The sequence below is a fragment of the Coregonus lavaretus genome (assembly GCF_964263955.1).
Source record: "Coregonus lavaretus genome assembly, chromosome: 13".
Lineage (NCBI taxonomy): Eukaryota > Metazoa > Chordata > Actinopteri > Salmoniformes > Salmonidae > Coregonus > Coregonus lavaretus.
In genome coordinates this window covers 24830918-24840336 of record NC_140000.1, presented here as the reverse complement: position 1 = coordinate 24840336, position 9419 = coordinate 24830918, and the positions used below count along the sequence as shown (strand labels likewise).

The following is a 9419-nucleotide window of genomic DNA, read 5'->3' as shown; positions in this document are numbered from 1 at the left end:
AGCCAGCCAATGCTCTGTGGATGAAGCTGCACTGTGTTCAGGTGTGACAGTATGCCATTACTGTAGTTGTATGTGTCCCTGTATGTGTCCATTGTGCCTCATTGTGTTTGTGCGTATGTGTTAGCGTGTGTGTGTGAGAGAGAGACTACGTGTGTGTGTGTGTGAACCGTCACTGGCTCGGCCCCACATTTACCTGTGATGGGATGACTCCAGATGCACGGCCCAATTGACTGCATAAAATTGCTGTGCGTTTCTGGCACTTGCGGCGGAGTTCTAGATCGTGGCTGACCTCTCATTACTTGCCTTCTCTTTCTTTCTCTCTCTCTCTCTCTCTCTCTCTCTCTCTCTCTCTCCTCTCTCTCTCTCTCTCCTCTCTCTCCTCTCTCTCTCTCTCTCTCTCTCTCTCTCTCTCTCTCTCTCTCTCTCTCTCTCTCTCGTCTCTCTCTCTCTCTCTCTCTCTCTCTCTCTCTCTCTCTCTTCTCTCTCTCTCTCTCTCTCTCTCTCTCTCTTCTCTCCCTCCTTTACTCCCTTGTTCCCTGCCATCCCAGGCAGTGCGAACTGCAAACCTGCAACACTTCTGGAACCAATTAGTCTTGTCTGCCGCTAACCAAAGCTGGCTGATGAGATTTGCACGTGAGCACTGCGGCTGAATTGCTACTTTTATTGTGTGACTCCACATCTGCACACTCAGGTGTTCAAAAAGGAGACTGGAGTTTTTTCCCAGACACATTATTTTTCAAGATGATAAAAACAAAACAAAATATGCTGTGAATTAATTACAAATGTATTCAACTTCGACTTGAAAAAACGTGTTCATCGTGATTTATTCACTACATGCTACATGGCAGTATTTTCTCCATGACATCTTTGTTTTATATACTCTTTCAGCGAATGATTCATTAGGCCCTATTCAATGTCTCAGTATTTCAGTTGGAGCAGAATAAATGTCACCTAAGCAGGTGCTGCCCATTGAAAAGCATCACCATTTTCATGAAACGGTTCCTGACTTTGTACCTTGTTACCCATTACTACAAGTGAGGCAGCAAAGAAACCGAGGTACAGTAATGATATATTGTCCTGACGCGTGAGGTGAACGGCCAGCTCTTTGTTGCTGGGGGAGTCATTTTGAAGTCGCGCCAATCAATTCAAGCTGGGGACTCAAAGTGGAGGGAAGTTCACATTTAATTGTAGTCACTCATTCAATTCCACTATTAAAAAAGAACTACAAAAAATAGGTTGAGTTGAAGCACTCAAAGCCCACTGGCGTGATATACAGCACCCTTAAAGCTCACTGTGGTATTTATAGTGGCTCTGGAGATTTCCCTTGTAAAGCTGCAGGCTTGACCTGTAAACCAAGACTGGGGTACCTCTCACCCTCCCTTACCCACCCACACCCAATGTCTAAGTGGCACACATGGAGCCAGGCTGTATAAGGTAGAATGGTGGTGTGTGGACATGCGTAAAGTGTGTGTGTGTGTGAGAGAGAATATATATGTGTGTGTGTGTGTGTGTGTGTGTCTGTGTGTGTGTATGTGTATATGTGTGTGTGTGTTTATATATGTGTGTGTGTGTGTGTGTGTGTGAGAGAGAATATATATGTGTGTGTGTGTGTATATATATATATATATGTGTGTGTGCGTGGGCGTGCATGCTTGCGTGCGTGCGTATGTGTGTGTGTGTTTGTGCATGTGTCCATGTGTGTGGTTAGGATTAGGGGCTGGCGTTGAGGACTGGCATGTAATGATGAAACATATGGTTTTTAGGCCCATGGTCTGTCTGCCTGAAGGCCTGAAGGCATAAGGGAACGTGCTGTAGAGCTGGGTTAGACTCTGTCCCACAGTCATTAAGGAGCTACTCTCCCAACAGGCTAACCCCCTAACTAGTGAAGTCATAGCAATTTAAGGGAGCTAATAAAAAATACACCTGTCCCATGGACCTGTGGAGAAGGAACCAGGAATGATGAAGGAACCAGGAATGATGAACCACTTAGTATTCAAACTGAGTCACTCACTGCACTATCAATGAGAAAAGAGTTGTTGTCTGTAGTCTGATTCTGTATCATGAGGAGGCTACTTTGCCAATGAGAGTCTGTTTGCAGTTGGCACTTTTCGCTGTGAGCAGGGCTCACATAACAGTAAATAACTCAAACCACAAGTATGCCAAGAATCATCAGAATAACTTATTAATTCATCATATTTGATCTCTTCCTCTATTTTGTGTAACACTTATTCTTATTTTCTCTAACTTTTTGAAGAGAAAGAAAATATTCCATTGAGTCGAAGACAAAGAGGTCAGAACAATTATCATGTTCACGTGAACACCAAAGCTCATCTCAGCTTACGGCAGCTCTTATCTAGCCCAACACCTGACCCATTTACAAAAACAATATCTCCTATAAACCCATAGTTCCCCCCATTGTTGGCACCCCAACCCTGAATGAAAAGATAAGACAGCAATCAGTGAAAATACACTGTTATCTGAGAGCTCTGTTTCGACTAGCTCATTTTCAGGTGTGAGAGGTTAGCGTTAGTGCCCTTTGAGGAGAGAATGCCTGGTAGCAGAAATACACTGAAACGCCTGAGGTTAAGGGATCATTTGGGGCTATGGAAAGTCTGAGAGGATGACATCATCTGAATGCTCCCAGGGATGGAAAGGAAATCTCCTCTTTGGCAAAAATTGAGGGATTTTAAATAGAAGTATGGGGTAATAATAGTGTTTTCTCCAAGTAAACAGTCCAAACTACTGCCTGTGTGAAATAGTATCAGTCAATGTGCTGGGGTTCATGTCACTCAACAGTAAGAACTGATATATGTGTTGTCAAAGCTCATGCCAGGTAAGGCCATGGAAATCTAAATAGATTGCTTGTTTTTTGGGCTAATTCCTGAAAGCCGTCTCAGAGTAGGAGTGCTGATCTAGGATCAGGCCCCCCTGTCCATATAATCATATTAATGATGATATAAAGGCTAAACTGATCTTAGATCAGCACTCCAACTCTGAGGCACTATGAATAATGGCTCTGACTTGATATCCTCAAAAACCAAAGCACACCATAATGATTGTCTTAGGAGTTTAAATAATTTATTGTCCCTTAATCGTAAATGATTAATCAATGAAATACAAAACCATTAGCAACAATATACAACATGACTAGATCGCAAATTTACAATCCAAGGAAACACTTTGAAGAACCCTTTTTGGTTACAGGTAGAACTCTTTTGGGTTCCATGTAGAACCCTCTGGGGAAAGGGTTCTACCTGGAACCAAAAGGGTTCTTCCTGGAACCAAAAAGGGTTCTCCTATGGGGACAGCCAAAGAACCCTTTTGGAACCCTTTTTTCTAAGAGTGTAGAGATCCTTGCTCACAGTCAATCATATAATGCAAGGCAATCATTGTTGCAGGGAGTTTATTTTCCCCCTTAAAAAAGTAACAGACACAGACATGCACACACACACACACACACACACACACACACACACACACACACACACACACACACACACACACACACACACACACACACACACACACACAACACACATTCTCACTCTCTAATCTAATCAATGTAATAACATATAGAATGAGCTCCAAAAGTATTGGGACAGTGACACATTTCTTAATTATTTTGGCTCTGTACTGCAGCACTTTGGATTTGAGAAAGTTAGAGACGCACAAATATCATACCCCCAAGACATGCTAACATTTTTGGGGGGTTATGATATTTGTGCATCTGTAACTTTCTCCTTATGCTGTTCTTGGGAATTTGTCACTGTTGTTTTGTCATTGACTCATGAGGAGGTAGATGAGGAAAAAGAGGATGTCGAGGAGTTAAGGAAGACCACAAACCCCTACGCTAATCTGTCATGCTATTCCAACCCCAGTACTAGCCACTAGCCAGGATGTTTGAATGTGATCAGGCTCCAGGTTCCTACAGTACAATACGCTGACAGAGCAGAAGGTGAGAGGGAGGAGAAGACAGAGGTGGAGGTGGAGCGAAGGAAGGGAAGGAGGGAGGGAAGGATAGTTCTCTCTCTCTCTTACAAGCCCCCTAGGGTTCCATCCATCTTTGCCCTTCTCTGTGGAATCCCATTGAACTGATTTACAGAACGTCCACTGAGACTCTAGTTCTAGGGCTCTGGCTTGGCCTGATTGCTCCATCAAAGCACACCGGGCTTGATTTTGCAAGGCAGAAGTCTCCCCCTCTCTCCCTCTCTCTCCTTCTCGCTCCTTTGTTTTTTCATCCCTTGTTTCTGGACCCGCTCCCGTCGCGCCGCGGCTGCCAACTTTCCGCCTGCGCTCTCTCTCTCCAGAGTGGGCCGCCTCACCACTGGAGCCACCCAGAGCATTATGGGTATTAGTAAGATCGAGACTTTCATGGCTGAGGCTTACAATGTGCATCCCAAATGGTATCCTATTCCCTATAAAGTGCACTACTTTTGACCAGAGCCCTATGGCCTTATGCTCAAAAGTAGTGCACTATAAAGGAAACAGGGTGCCATTTGAGACATGGCTGAGGCTTTAGAATGTGCCAAGCCCATGGCCTCTGCAGTAATGACAGTGTAATAGTGTGGAGACACACACAGCCAGGAGGTCGGGGATGGTGAATTATCCTTCACTTTCGCTGACCCCAGAACAGTAGAAATGCCTCATGGACGGGATAGGTTTGTAGTGACCTTGGATCTGTCCCCTGACATCCTTGGAGGAAATAGTGCTGATAAGAGTGGAAAGAGTAGACTGAGAAGCTGAAGGAGTCCCTTTGTGACTTCATCATGACTATTTTGCTACATTACTACTGTACAAGCAATGTGTGTGTGTCCGTTTATCTGTGTGTCTGTGTGTGTGTTGGGAAGCGTTTCTCCATGGCTCTCGTAACAGTTGTTAAGCCCCAGACAGAGCAGCCTCTCTGGAGAGACATTAACCTGCTCAGCATCTCTCTGTTAACTGGGTTCAAAGAAAGGAGTCAAGTGTGTCTGCTTATAGTGAAGAGACAGGAACTAGACCCAGCAGGAGGAGGAGAGCTATGTGTGTGTGTGTGTGTATTTGCTACATACATATGTGCATGTGCCTACCTGCGAGCATGTGTGTGTATTTGTGTGCATGCATGCATATCCACACATGCGTGTGTGTGCGCTCATGTGTTTATCCCTGCCTGCGATTGAGGGGAGTATGTGTTTGTGTGTGTTTAAGAATCTCCTAGCCCTGTTATGCAGATGTCTGAGTATTGCATCTCTCTCTCTCTCTCTCTCTCTCTCTCTCTCTCTCTCTCTCTCTCTCTCTCTCTCTCTCTCTCTCTCTCTCTCTCTCTCTCTCTCTCTCTCTCTCTCTCTCTCTCTCTCTCTCTCTCTCTCTCTCTCTCTCTCTCTCTCTCTCTCTCTCTCTCTCTCTCTCTCTCTCAATGTGTACTGTAGGCAGGGCAGGCAGGCAGGCTAGCCATATGGACGGGAGGGGAGCTCTGGAAACATCCCATTACAAGTCATATATCACACTCCTGACAGCACCCATTCTGCGCTGTTTTCATTTCAATCATGAGTGCATCTGCACGGGAGAACTCAGGGCTCCACCATGTTAACCCACTACTGCCCAGGACTGCTACAGGTACCTCCAGTGTAGGGAGGTGGGGAGTATGAGAAGAAAGGAACCCTCTCACCTGGTGGCAGGTTTCTTGACTATTCAATATATCACTTTATTTATCACATGATGGCAGAATAGTCAATGGGGTCTCGACAATACGGTAGAAGTTTCTCCTCCTTGCTCTGAAAGGTAGAACAGTATGTTCCATATCTTATGATTTAGACACAAGAAAACTGAAACTACTCAGAAATAAAGATCTACCACATGCATTTTCATTTGTCTTGCTCTGAGACGATTTGTTTGACTCATTGGTGCTCTAACGAACTACCCTCTCTTGAAATCAAAACAAAGTGAGTGAGAGCGGATTTGTTGAGATTCCTACTTGGTGAACCAGTGTTCTCTGCTCGCCGCTTCCGCATGTAATCTATCCCACATGCATTATTTTCCCAGAGAAGTCTATTAAAATGTAGCGTAGTACGGCCAACCGAGAGATGAGAGCAGAACCAATACAGTACCCCCGGGCGATCCAACATACTGTTTTGATATAGAAGTGTCTGTCATGGATATGTTTAGCCGGGCCTATTATGTGATTTGTGGGGTACTCCTGAGGCCTTGCTTCACTTTCGATCCCAATCCATCTCCGGGATGGGTACAGCACACATCACAACTTCATGTCTCTGTAAAGTGCTGCAGTGTAAAAACGTCGGTCCGTCCTAGACGTGAAGACTTTGGTCTCAGGCCCAGGTTGCCTCCCTCTCCTTCTTTTCTTCAACCCCCCCCTCCTCCCTCCCTCCCTCCCTCCCTCCCTCCGTCCTCTCCTTCCCTCAGTGGGGAACCTGTTGCCAGGACAGGTAGTGAGGGGCGGAGAAGCGGGGGGACATTCCAGGCCCTGTTGTGCTCTCTTACTCCCTCCCTCCCACTCTCCCTCTCTGAGGAAAACAGCTGTGGTGTCCAGAGGAAATGCTGCTTTTTTCCCATCAGGCCGTTGCCTGTGATGGACAGGGGCCTGGTTTGGCTTGCGCTGCGAGGTAGGATGCAGTTTATGAGCCAGAACACAGAGGGAAGGGGGGGGGGGGACAGGCGCCACAGGACAGCTTTTGGCAGAATTTTCTGGCATATTCCCCCATGGCGTCCGACTTCTTGACCCCAACATGAGAGCATCATGGGAGATTACTTTGCCCTACTCCTTAACCTTTGCCAGTCCTTATATGTCCGTGCTAATATGTCTGGCTCGCAGTCCTTCTGTGTTTTCTTTCAATCAGGTATTAAGTGAAAGTTGATGCTGTGCTATCCTTCCTTACGTATCTAGACCTGTCCATCTGACCATCAATCATGTCCAGTGCACATGAATGTATACATACAGTGGGGGAAAAAAGTATTTAGTCAGCCACCAATTGTGCAAGTTCTCCCACTTAAAAAGATGAGAGAGGCCTGTAATTTTCATCACAGGTACACGTCAACTATGACAGACAAAAATGACAGAGAAAACAAAATCCAGAAAATCACATTGTAGTATTTTTTATGAATTTATTTGCAAATTATGGTGGAAAATAAGTATTTGGTCACCTACAAACAAGCAAGATTTCTGGCTCTCACAGACCTGTAACTTCTTCTTTAAGAGGCTCCTCTGTCCTCCACTCGTTACCTGTATTAATGGCACCTGTTTGAACTTGTTATCAGTATAAAAGACACCTGTCCACAACCTCAAACAGTCACACTCCAAACTCCACTATGGCCAAGACCAAAGAGCTGTCAAAGGACACCAGAAACAAAATTGTAGACCTGCACCAGGCTGGGAAGACTGAATCTGCAATAGGTAAGCAGCTTGGTTTGAAGAAATCAACCTTGGGAGCAATTATTAGGAAATGGAAGACATACAAGACCACTGATAATCTCCCTCGATCTGGGGCTCCACGCAAGATCTCACCCCGTGGGGTCAAAATGATCACAAGAACGGTGAGCAAAAATCCCAGAACCACACGGGGGGACCTAGTGAATGACCTGCAGAGAGCTGGGACCAAAGTAACAAAGCCTACCATCAGTAAAACACTACGCCGCCAGGGACTCAACTCCTGCAGTGCCAGACGTGTCCCCCTGCTTAAGCCAGTACATGTCCAGGCCCGTCTGAAGTTTGCTAGAGTGCATTTGGATGATACAGAAGAGGATTGGGAGAATGTCATATGGTCAGATGAAACCAAAATATAACTTTTTGGTAAAAACTCAACTCGTCGTGTTTGGAGGACAAAGAATGCTGAGTTGCATCCAAAGAACACCATACCTACTGTGAAGCATGGGGCTGGAAACATCATGCTTTGGGGCTGTTTTTCTGCAAAGGGACCAGGACGACTGATCCGTGTAAAGGAAAGAATGAATGGGGCCATGTATCGTGAGATTTTGAGTGAAAACCTCCTTCCATCAGCAAGGGCATTGAAGATGAAACGTGGCTGGGTCTTTCAGCATGACAATGATCCCAAACACACCGCCCGGGCAACGAAGGAGTGGCTTCGTAAGAAGCATTTCAAGGTCCTGGAGTGGCCTAGCCAGTCTCCAGATCTCAACCCCATAGAAAATCTTTGGAGGGAGTTGAAAGTCTGTGTTGCCCAGCGACAGCCCCAAAACATCACTGCTCTAGAGGAGATATGCATGGAGGAATGGGCCAAAATACCAGCAACAGTGTGTGAAAACCTTGTGAAGACTTACAGAAAACGTTTGACCTGTGTCATTGCCAACAAAGGGTATATAACAAAGTATTGAGAAACTTTTGTTATTGACCAAATACTTATTTTCCACCATAATTTGCAAATAAATTCATAAAAAATCCTACAATGTGATTGTCTGGAAAAAAAAATATCATTTTGTCTGTCATAGTTGACGTGTACCTATGATGACAATTACAGGCCTCTCTCATCTTTTTAAGTGGGAGAACTTGCACAATTGGTGGCTGACTAAATACTTTTTTTCCCCACTGTACAATGGTACACCAAAAATGAGGGTATGAGAATGAAGCAAATCTAATCTACCTCAAAGCAATCCAGACTATTTTGGAAACATACGTAAGAAATTGAAAGTTTGTTTGGTGTAAGTGCTCACGAACAGCATCTAGTCACAACAAGATGGAGGTGTAAAATGAGTCAGTCAGTACTCATAGACATCGAATAAAGTAAAGAACACATTGGCCTAACCTCCTCTCTCTCTCTCTCTCTCTCTGTAGGCCTTTGTCTCCATCTCCCTGCTGTACTGGGGCCTGCAGACATTCAGCCAACTGATTGCAGTCAAGAAGAAGACAACATGAGATTGTCAGGTCCCCAGGTGCTGCTGATTGATTGATTGATTGATTATTTTCCTAGGATCCCCTTTTTCATGAAATGTAATACTTAACTTTATATCTTTCAGTTCCATTTATGACTAAACAGTTTTCTGTTACCAGTCTCACTCATCAATTTAGCTGGTCTATAGGCCAGCAGTACAGTATGATCGACTAAATAAGACACATTTCAGAAATAAACGCTGTATTAGATATTCATGTATTTTATATAACTAAAACTGTGATTAATGAGTATTAGGGTATCTGAATAAGTAACACTACAGTAGAAGCCTTCTCTACTTCACTACCATGGGCTGGAAAATAGTTTCGGGATTCTGCACCAGGTGGCACTATTGTTGCCTTAAGACTGCATTCATTTTATAAATAAGGTTGCCCCTAGACTCTGATCTTGGGTCAGTTTTGTATTTTCCCAAATAATAGTTAAGGTAAGGATTGGAGGAGGAGAAGCTGAAGATCTGTACCTGGTACCTGCCAAAATAATATAAACACTTGAGTAAATGTGGGATTCAAAGTATATTGAAAGCAG

The 9419-nt window shown here is 44.5% G+C and overlaps 1 pseudogene across 1 annotated transcript in view; it reads left to right on the top strand.

Moving 5' to 3' along the window:
* LOC311140706 (alkylglycerol monooxygenase-like) overlaps positions 1 to 8900 on the top strand; it is a 44032-nt pseudogene extending 35132 nt beyond the window's left edge. The window contains exon 13 of the transcript XR_014615500.1: positions 8780 to 8900. The product of XR_014615500.1 is annotated as an alkylglycerol monooxygenase-like (transcript). The remainder of the gene's footprint in view (positions 1 to 8779) is intronic.
* The last annotated feature ends 519 nt before the right edge of the window (positions 8901 to 9419 follow it).